Raw genomic sequence first — 21,616 nt, 5'->3', positions numbered from 1 at the left:
CAGTGCTTGTATGGCAAAACGAAGTTGGCAGATCCAAAGTGAGCAAGGGAAGCATTTCCAGTCCTGGAAAGGTGTAGAATGAGTGCAGGTGAGTCTCCCCCTGCCTCCATAGGGGAGCGACACGTGTGTGCGTGCACCTGCGTGCACGTGGAGAGGTGTGAAGGCCCTGGGCTGGGGGTGGTCTCCATCTGTGTGTGGCCGCCAGCCCTGGTGCAGAACACAGCACACGCTCGCCTTCTGGGAGAGCCCGGTGCCGTGCACAGAGAAGGAAGCAGGGGTGCTCTGGGTCGAGGCAGCCGTCTCCAGCCCCCGTGCCCATCTGCAGAGCTGTGTCCCTCTGTGCCTCAAACAGAAGGATGGTTTCTCCCCCTTGGAGGAGAAGCCAGGCCTCATGCTTTAATCTCTCTTACTTTCCATCCCTTGGTGAAAGCGTTCAGTTTTACTTTGTTAAAGCCAGAGTCAGGGTTGGCACTGGCCCCTAGGTCTTAGAATCTTCCTCCCGGTGTCATCAGCCTCTTTCCTGCTGACACCCCTCCTTGCGAAATTAATTATTTGAAGTTGAACCGGTGTAACTGTAGCCTATTACCCACTCCGACTGCAGGGGATCTTTTTCTTTTATTAAATTTAAACTTCTAGAAATATATTTTGATAGATGATGCTTCCAGCTGTCTCTAAGAATTAATGAAGTTCTTAATTCCATTTTTTCGGCCCTTGGCTAACTGTAGACAATTCTCAATTTTAAGGAAAAGATTTACTTCTTTATTAATAAACGTGAGAGCTTTGGCAATTCTGTCGTATCCGTGGGTGCTTGTATTAGGTGGTAATTAATCCTTCTCGCGAAGGTACAGATTGCTAACCCTCGGAAATATCACTTTGGGGAATGCAAGCTGTGCAAAGTAATGGTTTTTTAAAATGATCTCTGCACCGAGGAATGCTGTGAAGAGTTTCATTTTCACTAAGCACTCACGGTCAGTTGTATAATCTTTGGAACCCCGGCTTGTCAGCAATGTCCTGTGTGTCGGCCTTTTGCTGGAAGCTTGGAGGGTTCTCTGGCTCGCGCTCTGAAGCTGTGGTCCTGGTGAATGACACGTCCAGCCAGCCAGCCTTTCTCGTCTTCTCGCACTGAAATGCCCTGAACACATCTGGGCTCTGACGGCCTCTTTTCCCAATCTCTTAGAACCCTTTGAAGATACGGCATTCCACTTGTAAAATTCAGCCTCAGACGGATTTCCTTAATAAATATGTCACTACTACAGTGGGTGGGTTTGACTTCTCCAGAAGTTTCTTTAATTTGAACTTCCACACGGTATTTTTATACTCACCAAATGGCAGGAACGAGTCGCTGGTACCCTTAATGTTATCATTCCACACGTCACAGGAACGGCAAGGATCTTTAGAAGACAAAAGATGTACTTCAATTAGTAATTCCCATGGTAACTAATAGAGCTCCATTTTTTTCCCCCTTTCTATGGCTATTTTAAGGACTTAAATTGATTTACATCCCTGTGGAAATGTGAAAAAAGCGTGGATTGAGTAGTGCACTCTGCCAGGATTTGGGGGGGGTTCTGTTACAAACTGTGTCCCTCCCTCCAATCCTTGCGGGGGGTTTGCAGAAGGCAAAGGCCAGATCCTAATCAGAAATGCTTGTGTTCCCTTATAGCGGGAAGAACTCACGATTCCCCTTTGCATTGCTCTGGCAATTTGTATTAGAACAGAAATATAGAAATGATGTTATTTTGTATTCCTCTTACAGCTTATATTAAAGCATAAATATAAACGTATTTGAGTGGCCAGACATGAGAAATAAAACTGGCTTAATTTGAGCTAAGTTCGGGGGCCCCTTCTCAGGTGCAGTGAGGGGCTGAGCCCAGAAACCCACTCTTCAGGCCCTGGCTGGCTCAGGGGGAGACGGTCCCCTGCTTTGTCCCACTTGGGAACACAGACACTGAATTGGCTGACTGTGGGCCACACGCCCACCTTATTGTCCCGCACCGGCCCCTTTGCCCGCCCTGCTCTCCTCCTGGCCTTCATGCTGAGGTCGCCGGGGTTCTGGATTCTTCTGTGTGGTCACCGGTCCCCACGGTGGTCTGCAGGCGTCCCTGGCTGAGTGCAGTGCCGACTTGCACCCTCACTGAGCAGGGGAGTAGAGTAAGTGCTGGCAGGCTGCTTCTTCACTCCACCTCCAGCAATGCCGAGAAGCGGAGGGGCCTTTCATCCTTGTTTTGTCATGAGCAGTGGAAACTCAGGAGCCCAGACACACCATGTCATGGGGCAGAGGGGTTCCCTGCCCCCCTCAGCAGGTGTGTGGAGCCCTTGGACACTCATGTCCTGGTAAGAATTTCTCGAAGTTTCCTGATTATTAATGTTTTAAAGTGGGTCAGGAAACTGAAGGGACGATGGGACAAGGGGAGCTTTCTCGGGCATGATATACTGACAGATATCACAGCCAAGCAGACACACACAAACTTTCTGGAGAAGGCTGTGGTTGTGGTAATGCTAAAAAGTCAGTATTTATTGAGCACGTGACATGCGCAGATAACACAGCAGGCGCGCTGGGGAGTCACCTTGCACTTCCTGCACCATCACGAGGGGACTGGGCACTTGCTTTGCCAGGTATTGAGGAGTTTACTGGCCGGCGGGGTTTTCGGGGTGATACGAGAAAGTCCTGGGCAAAGCAGGTCAAATTGGTCACCCCACCCAGCACCCCAGGGTAAAGGTGGACTTCTCTCCTTTTGTAAATGGAAACCCCGCTGCTCAGAAAGGGGAGGTAACCAGCCGAGGCTCCTCTTCTGGCAGGAGGACCCAGGCAGGCCGGACCCCGAGTCCACCTGCTCTGACCACAGTGCCCAGATCGCGGCCGTGAGAGGCAGTCCTTCCACAGCGGAAGGCTCAGGGTCCTTCATATGACCAACACCTTAAAAAGATTTAAGTGCAAATTGGAGATTCCTATTCCCTTTTGAAAAGGAAATGATAAAAATCAGAAAATTATTTTTAAATGGAGACCATGCCTAAAGGTACACAAGCCTGTTCTGTTAGAAATCAGGCTTTTGGTGGTAAAGAACCGAACACTCCAAGGGCAAAGTCAGGCCGGCGGTACTGTTCCCTTCCATCCCTTAAGCGTGTCAGCGCTGATGGTCACCCATCGCCCTATTGTGGGAGGAAGGCACAATGAAAGAACATTTCTCAATTGACCATATTTGCATACTGACTTTTCAAAGACAAATTAGTTCATTTGTTTGTCTCTTTATACAGGATAAAAAAGAATTCCAGCGATGATCCAAAATAGTAAATCAAGTTAACACATACTTTCCAGAAGTACACGTACGTTTTAAACGCACAGACCTTGGAGTCTCCCAAAGGGAGCCAGCTGTGTCGCCAGCACCCAGATGAGGGAACGCAGCCTGAGCGGCCAGGCCCAGTGCCTGCCAGCGGTGACTGCTCTCCCCTCTTCTGACACCATACATTCAACTTATCTGCTTTTGAACTTTATGTAAATGGACTCACAGTGTGTAAAGTCTGTTTTTTTAAGGTTTCTTGAACACCGACAACATACAAGGAGCTGCGATTCTCAATGAATCTCAGTGACTTGACTTTGCGAGCATCCTGGTATGCTCTTATGGGAGCCTGGGTGTCCCTCTGTGGGTCACAGGCTTGTCTTAGTGGCCAGTCCTAAAAGACCGTCCTCACCTGCTGACCAGCGCACACGCTGTGCATGCTCGGGAAGGCATGGCCACTGTGTAAATCGACATGTAGACTTTGCCATAACTGAATTCAACAGAACATTTGACTTCTGTGTTGGCAAGGCTTCTGGATGCTGACGCTCTCTGCACTCTGGGCTCGAGCCAATAAGTCAGGACAATAAGGGGAAGCGGCGGTCAGATTGGAGGGGAGGTAGTGTTCCAAAGTTATCTTACCTGGTGGCCGCCAGAGGGGACGTGATGGGAAGGCACAGCTGTCTCAAAAGACAGCCCCCTTCCAGCCCCGGGGTCTGCCCACATGCTGACCCATTCATGAGTCCCGCCTCTAATGTCCAGAGAGCCCTCAGCTAGTGCCTGGGGCTGGAAGCTTCCACCATTTCCCTCCATTGTCATGTCTTGGTAATCTGTGCTCCTTATCCCCAAGTAGGGCTTGGGGAAATTGGGGAAGGGAGGTGGTTCTGTGTCAGGATGGTCCCTGTAATGCAGGGGGGGTGGGTCTGGATGCCACCTTCGCCACGTGCTAGCTGGATGACTGCGCTCTGGGCTTCTTCCTCCTTAACGCCAGCCTTCTACTCTGTGAACTTGGGACAGTAAGAGCTGGGCAGTTGCACGCATTCCATTAAACCTGTTTTGTGGCAGCACCTTGCACAAGTAAGCATTCGACCAGTGCCAGCGCCTTTTCCCTGGAGATAAGATGTGATTGCAATTGTGCCTTAAATTCGATCCTAAGCTTCCTGGCTGACAAGGCAAAAATGAAAACACAGTGGCTTGTATTGTTCTAGTCTGATTAAAAGAATGTTCCCAGTTTTTCAGGAAATATAAACACTTTCCTGGTGCAAGATTCTAAGACAACTTTATTTTGAAAGCTTAAGTAATACAGTTGAGAGGGTTTGCAACCATTTTTTTTCCACCAGAAGATGGAGAAATCACCTTTCTGTTTCCATAGCATATATTAATCCCTTAATTTAAAAAAATACTAGTCCAAGGCTATAAGTTAAGTATCAAGAGATTATGCATTGCTGTTAGGACTCAGTGAGTTCTGTTTCTCTGGTTCTTTCCCTGTCTCTTTTACTGGACATCTTATAATAATAACATAAAGGTAAAGGGCGTAACATCTAGGGTGACGGGAGGGAGTCCTTCCTGCACTGGGTGCTTGACACCTCTGGCCCCTTCGCATGTGTCTGCGAGGATGAAGGAGATGACATACTTTGCAGGGGTGTGTACACTCTCGGCATGAGCGTCTGTAAAGGGGAGGATCAGACTGGGGGGCTCTTCTGCTATAAATCACATGTCCGTAGGATCAGAGCCATTGTGAACTGGTTAGTCAAAAACTGAGTGATCTGTTGACACCCGTCGCGAGCGCTTTGTGAAAATGTGCTGGGTCATGAGTGTGCGGTTGTGCTCCAAGGGCCCGCGGGCATCGAATCCAGAGCCAGGAGCCTTGCAGGGCTCCCAGAGGTAGGGAGGCACGGATCTCTCTTCTCTTCACCTGCCTGGAGACTTCAGAATCTTAATTAGTTTGCAACTTCAGCCTGAATGTTCAAAACATGGCAATTGGGTTATTTGCTTTTTCACAGAGTAACTTAAATCTCTCTCTCTCTCTCTCTCTCTCTCTCTCTCTCACACACACACACACACACACACACACACACACACAGAATAGTGTGAAACCAAGGTGTTTCCCCAGCCCTCAGTGGCCGGGAATCCACCACACACAGACTCTGGACCGGGAGAAGTGGAGTCCAGGGGGCTGTGAAAGGTGCGAGTCTGCTTCCCACAGGGGTTTTTGGGGACCCTGTCCTCCACGGGCCTTCAGGGGCTGAGCTGCTACACAGCACCAAGAGCATCCTGGATCTCAGTGCTGGCCCTTCCCTTACAGGTGAAGGGTGGTGCGGGGCCCTGTCACCTAACCAGAGCTTTGCATGTGAGAGGTCTGCGTTTGCAGAATCAGAGCAAACCTTCCTCCTGGTCCCTAACACCCAGGGCCAGGTTGCCCTTCTTTAAGGAAGCTGGTCTCTCGTCCCTTATTCCCAGGACAGTGGGCAGGGGGCGGGGGGCAACTTCCCCAAAACGCCATTGATAACTCATCTATTTTACTTTGTTGTGTTGCCCAGAGCACCTAATTAAATGCATCAAAGTAGTATTCATTCCATAAATATATCGATATCTGCTGGTCACGTGATGACATATCGTAGCCACAGGTGGAACGAGACCTACAAGCTTCCCACCAACTCCTTATTTATTCTAAGTTCAGAAGCTTGAGTATTCTAACTGTTCTTTCGTTAATCCTACAGTGGGCTAAATTTACTAATGGATGCTGAAGTTTTCATTATAGCTGCTTTAATGAGCAAGACAACCTGACACTGTCTCTTCCTTGTTGAAGATTTTAGTTGGGTGGCATGCCTATTCATGTCATAGGAATCATTTATTGGAGAAAGGCCATTTTCTTTTAATTATGAACGTTTTGAATAATTAGTCATTTTAAAAATCATCCCTCTAGGTGAAATTTATCTGGGGCTGGTGGGATAGGTAGGCTTCTATGGCATTAGAATTAACTGATATAGCAAAAGCAACCGGCGCCATTATTCTGTCCCATATCTGTGACAGAACAGAACCATGGAGGGCTCACTGTCTAACACACAGCAGTGAAGCTCTCTGTGTCCTTTGTCACATGCAGAGGGCCGGCCAGCATGGCACACAGGACTGGAATCTTACAGAGAATACCAGTCCGACGTGAGCTGTGAGCGTCATTCCCCACATGTGCATACGGTGCTGACGTGGCACGGGTGTGTGTAGACCTTCACACCCCACCGAAGGCTGCGGCACAGAAGGACCCTGGTGGGCACAGGCAGTCCGGCCCAGAACGAGGGATCAGGGACAGTTGGAGCACAGGTCTGATGATAACAGATTGAGTTGGGGACAAGGTTTGATATGAAATTCAAGGATGTCACCTATGTTCTTGGGGCTTCTGTTTCCTCCTCTGTAAGGTGGGGAAGGTCGTTCCCAGCTCTCTACTCTGTGGTGCAGGTTTGGAGACGTGACGCCTGCAGGGTGTGTGATGCATGGGGTAGCCGTGGGGCAGGAGAGCCCGTATGCGGTAGCACTGGCCTTGCTGTTGTCATGGTTACAAGTGCGTTTCAGTCCTCTGATAGAATGAGCACCTAGGTAGGGAGGTTCCCATCGAGTCCTGCGGTGACTGCAAGGTGGTCCTTGGGGGAACCCTCGAGAGCCCATGATTTCCAGGTTAGTTTAAGCAGAGGGATGCTTGTTAGCAGTGGGGAGGCTCTGGAGTGAGACTCCCAGCTCTCCACTGGCCGGAGATGTGGGCCAGGTGTGTGGGTGCCTCAAGAAGCCTGGTCGGGACTCCCGCGGGGACTGCCAGACCACAGGGGTTTCCATCAGCGCTCGCTTAGGCTCCTGCCAAGTTCAGACATTGAGCTCCACGCAGTGTTCCCGCATTCAACTAACAGAGCTTTTAGCTTTGCAGAAACCAAGCCCTGTTTTCAATGAGCCAAACTGCCTTTGCATTTGTTCATGGAACTTAGATCTGAGTTGGGAGCTAGGTGGACGATAGTATCTCCATGTTCTCAGTCAGGACACCCCAGATAAACTGTGGGCTTTTTAAGGAAGTGGTGCTTCTTGACCAGGAGGGAGCTTCACTACAAGGGTCCTTCCTCTGGTCGCCGGGTCATGATCACTTCCTCCGCTGTGGCCCTGGGGTCTGCTCCTCTACGTGCAGATTGTCTCCCGGGAAGTGACTTTTGGCCCAGGCACCAAGAGCATGGGGTTCTCCTGAGGTTGGGGGCATCATTGCCCAGGGGCGGAGGGCCTGCCTCCATCTGGATTTTGTTTCAGGCTCTGCCTCTTGCTGACCACGTGACCTCCTGCTACTTGCTTTGAGGTCCTTGTGAAGAGTAGTTGGGTGACTCCTGTATGTCGAGTATCCGGTGTTGTGCCCGAGAGATCTTCAGTGCTGTTCTGCCCCCTGTGCATGTGGCCCCACCCCTCTGCCACCCCCAGGGGCCACACACTGGACTTTCTGTCCCAACAGAGCTGCCCCTTCTCCGGACCTCCCTCTCTCACTTCCGTGGTTTACAAAATCCATCATACAATGTTGTGTCCTTGGATCATCATCTGAAGTTGGCCCTGACCTTGTGTGTGGAGGCCACTGAAGTGCAGGGAAGATGTGGGGCCTGCCCAAGGTCACCCAGCTGGGAAGGTCACCCACCCTTCCACTGTGGCAGTGTGCACGGCTCTGGCCGGGGGAGCACACGCTGGGTCTTCCTCCCTCCCGAGGACTCAGGTTACAGGACAGACCACCGGCCATGCACGTGGCAGGTGGGGGTCCATGGGGTCCCTGCCGAGTGTGTAGACATATTAGTCTGGCTCTAACCCCCAGTCTGTCTCATCCCCACATTTACCCGAATGCCTGAGACCATGCAGATTGTCTGTTGAAGCAACTCAAACCCATACATTTTCAGATGATGCTTTGAGCTGCAGGGAAGAAAATACTCTTTCCTGAGAACGAGGGGTGCAGTGCCTTCCAGTGGAATGGGAGGGCTGACCTTTATAGGTAGACAAAACAGAATGCCAGCCCAACATTACACTTCTGTGGCAGTATATTGTTCCGGAATGCGGTGCCGCATATTTGTGCGATAATGCTGTTTTTGTTTTCAAGTGAATGCTGCAGTGTTCTTTCGTGTGGAGGAGGGATTCATTACAAGTTCACAGAACTTTTTCAGTGGTGACAGGGGGAAAAATAGGTGATTGTCCTCGCAGAGTATACCCAGCCTGGAGACGGTTTTGTTCATAGCTCAGCGATACATGAATTCTCCGAAAGCTCACCTTTCATTATGGACCTGGCATTAAATAGAGATACTTAGTTTTTCCCTTTAAGATGCTGCGAGGTACCCTCGGCCACCTGGCATTGTTTGAAAGCTAGCCTCTTCTCGGTGCCCAAGCACCTTACATGGGCTCCCAGCTGTGACCTATTTTAATGGGTCAGATCAGACAGTTAGGTTGGGAGAAGTTATTAAGCCAAAATATCTGAGGGTTTGCATTTGGAGGGCGGGCAGAATAACTGGTTAATGAGCAGATCTTTCACTTACCTGGTCTACTAGTTTTCAAAGTGTCAGGAATAGCTAACGAACTTTTGTGCTCTGGATACCAGGTTTCTGGAAAAGAATTGTGCTGTTTTCAGAGTGGTTTTCTTATGATGCTAATATATTTTTTGAGTCTCTCAGAGAAATCCTCCGGTGGGAGGGACTTGCCCATACAAGTCACTTCCAGGGAACTCTGAGACTGGGACCCCATCTCGAGCAATGGCCCACCTTTTACCCAGGCCCCTGAGTCAGGCCCGGAGTCTCCCTTGATTTCTTCCTCTCCTTACAGTCCATGAGGCTGGTGGGCTTGGCCCCCTTGATCTTTCAATAGCTAACTACCCCCAGCTCCGTCCCTCCTGCCACTGCCCTCAGGTGCCCCTCCCCATCTCTCACCCGGACCACAGAATGGCCTCCACATTGCTCGTGGATCCACTGTCCATGATCTGTCACTCCTGGCCTTTCTCCCCTTTTCAGCCACCATAGTGGCCTTCCTCATAGGGTCCAGGCTCACAGCCTTCTGCAGCCCCCTTGCAGCTTCAACACAAATCCAAATGCATTTGCAGCCTCCCAAGCCTAGCCCACCGCCCATTCCAAATGCGTACCTGTGATTTGTTGTGTATCTTGTGTATGTGGAGGTCAGCACTGGGTCCTTCTGTGAATTACCTCATTTATTAACCCAGCACAGTCAGGATTATTATTCCTATTTCCTAGGTGAGGAGGCTAAGGCTCAAAAAGGTGAAGTGACTTATTCCAAGGTCAAAGCCAGAATTCAAATTATTTGCCATTTCTAGAAAGTTCTACGTACTCCCTGGCTTCCCTGACTTTGTTTCTGTTGTTTGCCTAGGAATCCTGTTCTTGAGAAAGATGCCCTGACTTTGGCCAAACAGGGGTTAGATGCCACTGCTTCCACCTTTCAAAGCCCCCAGGCTGGCTGTGATGACAGTGTGCACCCCTGCATTTCAACAGTTTGATTATAAGCCTGTCTTTTGGAATTCCTTTAGGGGAAGGACCTCGAGTTCCCATCCATGTTTTTGTTTTGTTTTGTTTTGTTTTGTTTTGTTTTGAATCTCCAGATCTTCAGCATTTGGCACAGCACGAGCCCAGAGTAGTTACTCAGTGAATGGTAACCACTGGTTTGGTGCATTTCTTCACTCACCCAACTAGTACTTTCTGAGCTGCTAATAGGTGCGCAGAACTGTTTATGTAAGAAGTTCCAGGTAGAGATGACAGGATTTCCCATCAGAAAGCACCAAACTAGCTACAGATAATGTATCTTTGGGGTGAGAATCTGCACCTTGCTTTGTCATCGGTGAAATACGGTAGATTGTCCACAGCACAGGAAAGTGGAGAGGTGGCCGACTTAGTCTTAATCCACTGTCCTCCTATATTATGTTGCTGTGAAGGTGTGGTTGGGAAGGATTCACAGGCAGATGGAGGGAGCGGCAGATGACAGCTTTGTGCTTCAGGACCACCTGGAAGGACAAACTCAGGGTAGTCCAGAGGGCTTGGACAAGGGTTCCAGGATGGGGCCGGGCATGAGAAGCACGTGGCTATTTTGGGTGAGATGGTGAGATTTCTGGGTCAGGGAACAGTGTCAGGAAAGCAACCAATAGGAAGATCATGGTCTGTCTGGAGGATGGTAGACAGAGTTCTGTGTGTGTGAGGAGCTTCTAGTAATTTCCTGCTCTGGACACCATTCAGGGGAAGCACGCTGCTGTTTTTGGTGGGGCTGCTCAAAGGGGGGCTTGGTCTTAGAAGTGGGAAGGGGACCCCTGAGAAGGAGGGTGTCCGTGGACTCTGTGGGTGGCTTGCTCCCTCTTCTCCACCCTAGGGTCTGCCCTGGGAACTTCAGAGCTCTGTGAAGCAGTCCAGGGGCTTGCTGACCAACACATTCCTCTCTCTTATCCACGCCAATCTGATCAGAAAACATGCTATTTCCTTTATTCGTCAACAGTAGTTATTCTTCTAGGACAAGGAAACTGCATTTATTAATATCGGTGGAGTGGCACGGTTTATTGTCCCTTTGCCATGTGTAGAGGATTGGTACTAGCCAGCATTTTAATTAACAGCAACAATAGATAATTTTAAATTAAGGAGCACGTTGTAAGTTGTCTTTCATTCTGGGTCCTAGGGAATAATGATCCTCCCAAATAGTTATTTAACGCCATGGCTCATCCATTACGCTGTCTCGGGACATGGCGCTTTGCCCTCGGCTTCCACAGCACGCTGCTGTTTACAGCTGAGTGTAGGGATGGTCACCGCGCCTTCCCATGCAGGGCTGTGGGCTGATCACAGGCCGGGGGCCACTGGGTGGAACGCAGGGGCCTTCCCAATTTGCATTCTCAAAATTAACACCTATAAACACCAGTTTACCATCTGGATATTAGAGATAAGTCATTTTCTTTGAAGTTCACTGAAACTTAGACCAAGAAAAACATCTTTTCGATTCCGATTCAATATTCGGTTGTCTTTGGCATCATGTGCCCAATGAGCCCATCCTGAGTACCTCTCATAGTCTGAGTACAATGGAAGGAGGGAAATAGGCCTTGCTCTCAAGGAATGCTCCCCTATTGACCCCTTTCCACCCGGCCTGAGGTAGGAGAAACAGTGTCAGGTAAGGTGTGATCAAGGCTCTGGCAAAGGAGAGCAAAGCAGCACAGGGTGTGCAGAGAAGGCAATTCTCAGATGAGGTCTCACTCCCTCTCTGGGCTGGTTCTCAATCTCACCTGTATCCCTGCTTCACCCAACTGGTGGGGGCATTTAGGTGTGTTCAGGGGTGGCCACTGGGACCCCTTCATACTGTCCTGGCAGCATGTCACACCTGGCCCCCGGCATCGACCTCAGGGTGACTCAGAGCCTCCCCTGGGAGATGAGGCTGGTCCTCACACGTGCTTGGGCAGCAGCAGGCTTATAAGCATGGCCTCCCTCGGAATACCACGGAATTCATTCACCCATTCAGCGAGGGGACACGGACGCCTCCCCTGAGCCAGTCACTCCTCTACGCACGTGGGGCACTTCTCTCCACTTTTACTAGGGAAGACATGGCCTTGTGTGTGCGTTAGCAAGTTGTGTCTCTAAGCACGAGAGTCCGCAAAACAGGCTGAGAAGCAACCGGGGATGGCTGCTCTCCATTTGCCCATTAAGGGTTAACTTATAGTTCAGTCCTTTTATTCCAGGTACGACTTGCCAGCAAGCAAGCAGTAGCGGAAAAAAGGAAAGTGATTGAATCAATCCACCGATTTTATTTTTCTGCGGACTGGGAAAGCGGCTGATGTTTGCTGTTTCGAGGTACCAAGTCCTGAGCAGACGTGAGGGTCCTGGGTTTCCCCGGCTGTGGAGCCCGTTCTGTAGGCCAGGACCCCGGGCTCCACAGGGTGGAGAAGGGAATTGGTCAGCTCTGTCTAGAACACGGCTGAGCATGACTCGGTTTACTACCATTGAAAGGGATGGGAGGGCAGGACGGGAACGAGCACCCAGGAAGCAAGAGGTCTCTGCAGCCAAGGTTCCGGGGGGGCCCTACTGAGAAGAGCATGGCGAAGTAAGTTAGGCTTGGTCATGGGTGTGTGAGTAAAATCAGGGGCAAAGGAGGGGTGGGCTCACAAATGACCCCATTATGAAGTGGCAGACCTCCAAGGAGGGGCAGGACTGAAGAAACATCACCTGCAGACAAGCCCAGGGGCCCTGGGTGTTCCCGATCTGTGAGAAATTGTCACTCGTACATGACAGCAGAGTAGAGAGAACCATTACTTATACAGCCGGGATTCTGTGTGTCTGGCAGTTCAGTACATTTCCAACAATAGCTACTTTTTCCCCCTCATGGAAGTTTTTGAGGGAAGATGTGAAATCTGCACCTGGGAGAGTCAGGAGCCCCGGGTAGTGCCCCAAGAGGAAAGCTGGGTCCCTGGCGTCAGGACTGGATTTTAGATGCAGGTGGAAGTGCACATCCAGAGGGAGCTGAGGGCCCAGACGCTGTGTCTCAGTGGGACCAGGCCTGCTTTGGTCCTTTGGGTTCCTCCCCGGCGGGCTGGCTGCAGGAGGGAGGGCGTGTGTCTGGGGAGTCCTGTCTCCTCTCTTCTGCTTCAATGCCCAGAATCCAGCTCCAGGACTCTGAGCCCAGCTCTGCACAATTAGAGAGAGAGAGGCTCGTGGACACACACACATACAGGGACAGCCAACTTGCCACCCGGGGCCAGCTGGCTAGGGTGAGGGGGGTGAAGGGTCAAGCGCGAGCACTTTCCTTTTGCCTTCAGGGCTCAGGTTGAGCTGAGCGTGCTGTGGGCATCTGGCCCTGCTCAGAGCCCTGGCGCCGCCACGCAGTTGTAGGTGGACCTGGGGACACGCACAAACCCAATGGCCCAGGTCAAGTCCACAGTCCAGGCAGAGGGCCCTTTTGTCTTTAAGCATTTAGTGCAGCCCGTTCCATTCCCTGGGAGCTCCAGGAGGCAAAGAAGCCTGTCCCCAGGCCCTGGAGTCCCACTGCAATGCCTGGTGGAGGGAGGCCCGCTGGCAAGTTACTTAATCTCTCTGGGCCTCAGTCTTCCCATCTGCAAAGCAGGTCTAAACCAAACTCCTTCTGGGAGTATTGGGAGAATTCAGTAATCCCTGGGTACACTTAACAGGATGTCTGGTATAGACTACCTATCCTTATGGTGGATGCTTTTTCCGAGGATGTTTTCATAATGCCCCTGCCCTTGAGCACAAGAACCCCCACAAAGAACTACTCATGGGGCAAAGACTTTTTAGAACATGACAGTGACTGACTGTCACTATCTGAGAAGTGTTTGTGATGAGTGCCAAGAGAGGGGCAGGCGAGGAGGGGGACAGGCGAGGAGGGGGAAGGTGAGGAGGGGGAAGGTGAGGAGGGGGGCAAGTGAAGGGGGTAGATGAGGAGGGGGGCAGGTAAGAAGGGGGCAGGCGAGGAGGGGGAAGGTGGGGGGCAGGTGAGAAGGGGGCAGGTAAGGGGGGCAGGTGAGGAGGGGGGCAAGTGAAGGGGGAAGGTGAGGAGGGGGCAGGGGAGGAGGGGAGCAATAGGACAAGGTCCACCTTGTACCTTTCGCAGCCAGGTTTACACTGTCTCTGGCAGCAGGAGGTTTAGAACGTGCCTGTTCTAACCCTGAGCTCTGGCCCTTGGGAGGCGAGCACAGGAGAGGCCACCCTCCTGTCTGGGGTTGGGAGAGTATCCTGGGCCTTGGAAGGGAGCACAGAGAATCAAAGTCCCGTGTTCCCAAATTCCATGCTGATGATTGTGGCGGAGACGGATGTGGACGCATGGAAGCCTGCAGCCGTTTGAACTTGCAAATATAATAGAGTCCTTGGCCTGCTAATTGGCAGAGTTTCCTAATCCAAAGAGGCTCTCCCCAACTGTGGGTAATTAGGGAGGTACCATGATACACAGTTTGGAGGCTGGGGTTTGTGCTTCAGAAGTGCTCTCAAAGAGCAGGCAGGGGTGTGCGTGGGTCTTTGCTGAGTAGCTGTCCATGAATCATTTTTAAAATTTGCCAGATATTTCGAAGTCCAGCTTGTTGGTCATAGACTGACAAAATGGGTTGAGAAAGCGGGTCTTTCCTCCGGCCTTAATAACATGGTTTTCCGGGACCCCTGCCCCTGCCTTTTCAAGGTGGCTTGCTGGGGGCAGAATATGGTTCTCCCCATCTCGTCATTCGGGAGGTTTCCCGCCCCCAGTGAGATCAGCAGCCCCTTTCAGCCTCTCATACATTCGGAAATACTGAAATTAACAGCTTTGCGGATGCCTGGAAGGTAAACAAGGAAACTGTGAGACTTGGCAGCGTATGATATCCGTGAGAATCTGAGGCTCAGATGATTCAGAAGCATTGTGCAAGGTCCCCCGCCCGTCGTGTGAGTTACCGCGTGGAGGCAGAGTGAACTTGTTCCTTGACAGAGTGCTGGGGCGGCCGGCGCTCCGTGCCTGGGGCCTCTAGCTTTTCCACTGCAAGCGGCATACGCGATGCGGTCTCTTGTGGTCTCCTTTGTCATGGTTTTCTGCTCGTGGGGCAACCGTCTAAATTAATTGCCCTCCTCAGCGTGCTTGAGAGTCCCTGTGCCGGGGCGGGGGGAACAGCTCTGACCGTTGATGGGGGACAGCTCAGTGTCTCTGGAGACACTGGGATCCGAGGGAAGGCAGCCAGGGTGGAGGAGCTCCTCTCTGGGGTCTCCCCATCCCGATAAGACCGCGGCAAGCCCAGCTTTGTGGGGTACGGTTGCATGGTTTTGATTTTCATTTGTGTGCCCTTGCTTTATAAAATTTTAATCTATCATCAAAGTCCCCATTTTAGATACACTATACATGTGGGAATATATATGGGAGCATTTTTAAATAAAACAAAAATGTGCATCCCCCAATTTTTCAAATGCTGCTGCCTGTTTAAAAGAAGAGCTTGTAGATACCCCCTCCCCCCCCGGCACCGCACGTTGCGTTCTGCCGGCTCGAATGTTTAGGATGCCCTGGGCCAAGGGTGTGGGTGAAAGACAGTTTACTTTTGTCTGAGTTTGGAAAGATTGCCCGATTCTGTCCATCTCCGAGCTTGACAAGTCAGAATAATTATAATTTCTTCCTTAAATGAAGCGATCCCGATGGATTGATTCTAAATGTTGTGGTTTTGTTTTCTTCTTTGTGGGGTTTGAAGCACGGTAACGTCGCATGGTCTTTCTGTATCTTGTGAGCGATCAGGACTGAGCCCTGCAGCCTGGGGCCACTTCCTGCAGGAGCGCCCGCCGGCCTGACCTCGCCTGCCCCGCTCCCCGCCTTCTCGGTGGATTTCCCCTGTTCCATGTCCTCGCACCACCTCGTTCCCAGGGTCTAGCCTGGCCGGCGGCCTCCCCGCCTCTGCCCCCCCGGGAAGCAGAGCGGCGGCATCTGGATGCCCCAGGGACAGAGCTCCGCACTTCCATGGTCAGGCTGGCTCAGGCTTCTGGGAGCCGGGCCACTGCCAGAGACCCGCTCCTCCCCCTTCTCCGCCTCAGGAAGTATGTGGCCAGCCCGAGCCTTACCAGGTCTTCGTGGCACACAGACCACAGTAGAGCTTTCCCTGGGGTGAGAAGAGATTTTAGGGAGTTGCTTATGTCCGTGTCGTCCTCAATGGCCCGCCTTTCATGGGTTCTCCTGCTGGCAGCCACTGGTAGACACTAGGAATGCAAAGAAAAGGCTGGCTGGATGTCCCCACTTTGAAGGAATTACACCTTCACTTCGGGGATGGAGACCCAGGAAGGAAAGCAAACAAACAAGCAAACAAAAACAAACGACAGGGTCAGCTGTATTTGCCCGTGCAGCCCGACCAGGAGTGGTCTCAGCAACCTTGAGTTAGCGTCCCTGCTGCCCTGCCTCCCTGCTCTGCGTGACACTGGCCGAAGTCAAGGGGCTCCCCAGTCCTCAGTGTTCGCTTCTTTGAAATGGGATTCATCTTGCCTGTTTCATGGGACGGGCTGTGGGCTGGGGGACAGACACTGTGAGCGGCACTGGACTGGATCCCAAACCCAAGAGCTTCTCTCCTTTCCTCTTTTGGAGGATGGTGCTATTCCTGGTAAGACCAGGAAGCTTTCCAGGTGTGGAATGCTGCTGTGCAGGCGGCTGGGGGACGGCCCCTCCTGACACGGGCCGATCTGTCCGTGGGAACGGGCCTCCCCCACCCCCAGTTTTAAGTGTGCATATTTCATCCTTTCAGACATTGTGCTCGATATTCGAGTAGCAGTCTGCATCAGGGCCTGAGGCTACAGGAAGTGTTCCTGAGATGAGGGTTGACTTCCGAGTGTATTCTGGTTGCTGGTTTTTGTTCTAATTCTGTACTTTGAGAAACTGAGCGCTGTGGTTTCATGCTAACATGTGTGAGCCCAGACCCATACAGTATGTGATCTCTCTGGACAGCCTCGGTTCCCTGTGTTCTTGCTTAGTTTAAAAAAAAGAAAAGAAAAGAAAACAACATTAGTTCAAAGTTCAATCCAAATTGCTGTTTGCGTTTGGTTGGTCCTTAATGAATTGTGCTTATTCATTTGTTTAACCAACAATTGACAGAGAGCCCACCTGGTTCTACGCCCTAGTGGTTTTTTCCTGTGTGGTTTGTAGTTTGGTTTGACTCCAGCCTGCAGTTTTGCTTCTGCCTGTGATACACTTCTGCATATCTTTGGGTTTCATTTTACATTAAAATGACTCAACATGGCTTTGGAAGATAGTTCTGAGCATTTCTACAAAACCTGAAGTATTAAGGTTCGCATATACTTCTGGCTTCTCCCCATGCTTGGCCCCAGGCAAACATATGAGTAGCTCTTCCCAGCGTTTTCCCAGGTTCTTTGAGGGGTTTTACCTCTAGGGATCTCACCTCTTGCCCAACCATCAATGCCTCCCTCACCTTCTTACCATTTGCTTTGTGTTGCACTGGGCTCTGCTGCCCTCTGGGAACTCTGTGACTTTACTTGTTACCTGACCGACTGATCCCTAGTTATGTTTGTGGATTCTTTAAATTTTTTTAATCATGTCATCTGAGAACGCAGAAGTCTTATTTTTTGCTTTCCAATTTCTGGGTCTTTTATTTCTTTTTCTTGTCTTATTACATTGACTAGGCTTCCAGTACAATGTTAAATATGAGTGGCGAGAGTGGACATCCTTGCCTTGTTCCCAGTATTAGCCGGGAAGCATTCACTCTTCCAGCACCAAAGATAATATTAGCTGTAGAGGTTTGCCCAGGTAGACTTAACATTCCTTAATATTAGAAGAACGTTTCTTCTGCTTCTTTGGCTCCAAACCGACCTCACAGGACAGCTTTTAAATGAGAGCCACAACTTGCTATAATTGTGTGCTGAGGAGTATCGTCTTTGGTTTAAAATATCTAGCCTGGCCATGACTAAGATGAGAAGTATTCTATTTCAGTAGAAGACACCATGTCCTGCATTAGCTGTTCAAAGATAGTGGCGATCGAAACAACTAGGAGTGCAGATGTGTAGCGATAACTGAGCGTGCTCTCCAGCTCCAGCGTGACGCTGCCCTACTGGCCGCTCGTACAAGAACCAGAGGGTCCTGTCTACCAGCTGAGGTGTGGATAGGCAGAGCATGGTATATGCCGCCTGGAAATGCAATAGTATTCTTCCACAGAAGGGAATGAAGAACTGGTGTCACAACGTGGATGAGCCTCAAAAAATACTAAGTAAAAGCAAGCAAGTCACAAAAGGCCACGTATTGTAGGATCTCATTGGTGCAATGTCCAGAAATGTCCATGGACAGAAAGTAGATTTGTGGTTGCTGGGGGACAGGGGCTGGAGAGGGGATGGGCTGGGGAGCTAATGACATCATGGGCATGGGGTTTCTGTTGGGATGATGAAAATGCTCTAGATTTAGGTGATGGTGATAGTTGCACAGCTCTGCGGTTATGCTAAAAACTCCTGAAATGTACACAGGTGGACTTCACGGTATGTAAATTATGTCTTAATGAGATGTGAAACACGAAAAGGGCATAAAAGCTAAATTGTTGAGGAATGAGCAGGCTGGATAATGATTTAGCTGGAAAACCGGGGTGAGGGACCAACCCATGCGGGTTTTAAGACGCAGTGTCTGGGATGAGGGACTGAGGACGCTGCCTTGGGGGAGGGGCATCTGGGCCTGGGGGCTGGACCCCACGCGCTTCCGATCTCGGTCAGCTCCCACGTTCCCCCATCACTGACATCAACGATTACAGGAGAGTTTGGGGCAGGTCACTTTTGAAAGCTGATGACTGCAGCAGAATTTACCATCGTGTACATAAAAAGGCCTCAAAAAGACCCCAACGACCGAGCAAAAATGAGAACGTGCAACTAGTGCTGTCGAGAAAGAAGGAACTGAATGAGCAGTTACCACCTGGTAACCAGAAAACTAACCCTGTCTTTTTCTTCCCCTTTCTTTTTCAGACGATAGCCTTCGCTTTCCCTTGGTGAGTACGGAACTTTTTAAAAGAATTTTTTCCCCCCGATGTGTAGTTAACTAACAACAACAAAAAAAGTGCGTGGGATTTAATTGTTAGAGAAACATTATTTCTAGAGAAAGAAGACCAGTAGGGTCAGTGTGTTGTGTTAGAATTTTATGCCTGAGCTTGCTTGAATGGGCTCGTATCACGCAAAATTTGTCACGTCATTTTGTGTGTGTGCGTGTGTTTAAAATCTGGTTCAGCGGTTCAGTCTCTCAACCCGGATTGTTGAGAACACAATTTCCACATGCTGTCCTTTCACAGAATGGTCCGTACTTTTAAAAGAGCTTTGCTTTATCTCACCGCACACATGGGACGACTGTTGGGAAACACAGAGGCGCATAATTGCATCGATGGTAATTGCCTCTTAAGTTGATCTGCTGTGGGGAAAACCTGCTGAAAAGGAGCTTTTCTGGATTGCACTTTGGGTTAAAAAAAAAAAAAAAACAAAAGCAAAAACAACTGTGTCGTCATCACGTAATTTTATGCCTCTTGAGATCTAGGCACCATTCCATGGCCTTGATGTCCTCGTACTCAGAAAAAGAAACACCATGGCCTTTTTGTGTTTTCCTTAATGAGCTTACTGGTGTTAATTTCCCTAAAGAATCGCGGGAGGAAGATCTAAGAGCTTTGGAAGTGGTTGCGGTGTGTGGGCAAGTGGCGCCTGTGTGCATGGTGTGTGTGTCGCCTTGTGTGAGCGTACCAGGATGTAGGTGGCCAGGAAGTTGTGTCTCTTACGTGCATAACCTTATTGAAAAGACTTTGACTCTTAATTATTTTCAGGTCGGTGGGTCGCCTGTTATGCTTTGGCCGGCCCCCTCTGCTGCTCTTGGGGCACTATTTCATCTGGGCATAAGTGCTTGTAGTCTCCCTGGTGTGCTCAAATGCATTTGGTTTGTATGGACTGTTGCTCCCTATCTCAAAGGAATGCAAAGACAGCGATTTATCAAGAGAGAGAATGGGAAAGGCTCCATTTGCCACCTGCTAAACTAATTGTGCCGTCCCTGTTCTCTATCACGTCATTACCGGATGTTAACGATTTTGAATGGCATGACCTACTTGAGCAAATGCGGATGCCCATGGTGGGCTCCAAGAGAAGGACTATTACTAGAATAATATTACTGGATAGGAACTTAAGTTCAAGAAGTCTGCAATCCCTTATTGCCTCAGAATCCTAAGCAAGGGGTGTTGCCTCATCCGTATTGGTTTAATAAGGTATCATACATGCTACTTAGCAAGAGCAGTGGCTCCCTCCTGTGCTGAAATGAAACATTGAAGGGTCATGCCCCATAGACTCATCTCCTTCCCAAATACAAGATCCAGATTATGATTTGTTAAAAGCATCTGCCCTTTGCCTTCCTTGGCTCTGCACTCAGCACTGGCCCCTCCACACCCAGTCACGCATTTGCCTGGTCTACGGTTTCCTGTCCTGTCGGCAGGTTGGCCCTCTGCCTGGCCATGTCAGTCAACCCGGTGCCATCCTTCACCTCCCTTTCAATAGGAAAGTAAAGGTTGCTGTAGGAAGCTGTGAGTTGTTAGGTAAAAAGTGCTTCTTATTTCAGGAATTTTCTCTTCCACGTGAGGAGCATGACCCCTCTGTGGCGGCCACCTTATTTGATGCCTTTGCTTGGAATCTGCCTCTGGGATGTCGGGGTAGAACAGCAGAGTGATCTTTTAGCCTGTGGCAATTTCAGCGTTCAACATCTGAGTCTTGTTCCAAGAGCTTCAAGATTTCAACTAATAGAAAGGACTTTTTTTTTTTTCTAATTTGTGGGGTTAGAAACTTGCTTTTGAGTCAGTTAGAACAAAATAAATGGCTCATTTTGGACAGGGCAGGGGAGAGTAAACCTCCTGAGGCTGGCCACTGTCCCAAGCCACCGTCCACGGGTGGTGGGCGGGCTGCAGCGCAGAAGCCCAGAGGAAGCCTGCTGGCTGAACAGGGGAGCGTGTGGGAGCCCCCTCGGCTCTCAGCTGACAGTCCCTTCCTAGGATCACTGCGATGTCAAAGTGAGTTCACCCCAAGTTAGCAGCTAATAAGATTGTTGTAATTCACATCATCACATAATTATGTCAGTTGTTTCTGTTTAAAGAAAGGGTTCACCTGGGGAGCCACGTATGTGCCATTACTATAACGGAGATCCAAAGGAGTTCTCTTCTCCAGCAATAATCTCTGATTCTTCATTTAAAAAAAAGGCACTCCAGGGGCACCTGGGTGGCTCATTCAGTTGGCTGCCTGACTCTTGGCTCAGGTCATGATCTCATGAGTCGTGAGATCGAGACCTGTGTTGGGCTCCGTGTTCAATGTGGATCCTGCTTGGAATTCTTTCTCCCTCTCTCTCCCCCTCTGCCCCTCTCCCCGCTCACACACACATGCACTCGCTCTCTCTCATAAATAAATAAATAAATGAATAATAAATAAAATATTTTTTTAAAAAAACCATTCTACGTTAATATTTGACCTTAAAAAAAGAGAGAGTCGACTTTCCCCTGTTTAACTGGATTAAGTGGGGCCTTTTTAGCATAACCAACCACCATTCCCATGCTTTTCTGTTGTTTCTCCTTTTTGTAATATGTAAATACAGACTTGGGAAGTAATACCGTAATTCATATCAACCGTCAAACATGACCAGAGTTCCCTTAACCAGAGAAGGCTTGTAACTCTGTGAGTCTCAGTTGCATAGTATTTAAATAAAGCAATGGAATGTCAGAATTAAGAATTTATGCAAGACACGTAATTAAGGTTTAAATATCTTTTCCAGGCTCTTTGAGGTCTTACATTGTTATACCAAAGGGTATCCACCAGTAAGTAAAATTAAATGATACTGTAACTTGACTATTTCACTTTGGCTCATGGAAATACCAAAGGAATAAC

General features: G+C 49.8%; 1 protein-coding gene across 3 annotated transcripts in view; it reads left to right on the top strand.

Annotated features, from left to right (window-relative positions):
- The window catches only part of PTPRE (protein tyrosine phosphatase receptor type E), a 153,109-nt gene that overhangs the window by 42,054 nt on the left and 89,439 nt on the right, over nt 1–21,616 (top strand). For all 3 annotated transcript variants that reach the window (XM_045809503.2, XM_087862572.1, XM_045809505.2), the window contains exon 2: nt 18,689–18,711. The gene's annotated coding sequence lies outside the window, so the exon portion shown is untranslated. The remainder of the gene's footprint in view (nt 1–18,688; nt 18,712–21,616) is intronic.

Source organism: Ursus americanus, chromosome 6 (genome assembly GCF_024610735.1).
Source record: "Ursus americanus isolate L20-20 chromosome 6, mUrsAme1.1.p, whole genome shotgun sequence".
Classification (NCBI taxonomy): domain Eukaryota; kingdom Metazoa; phylum Chordata; class Mammalia; order Carnivora; family Ursidae; genus Ursus; species Ursus americanus.
Note: the sequence above shows the minus strand (reverse complement) of the source record. Positions and strands in the feature narration are given on the sequence as shown.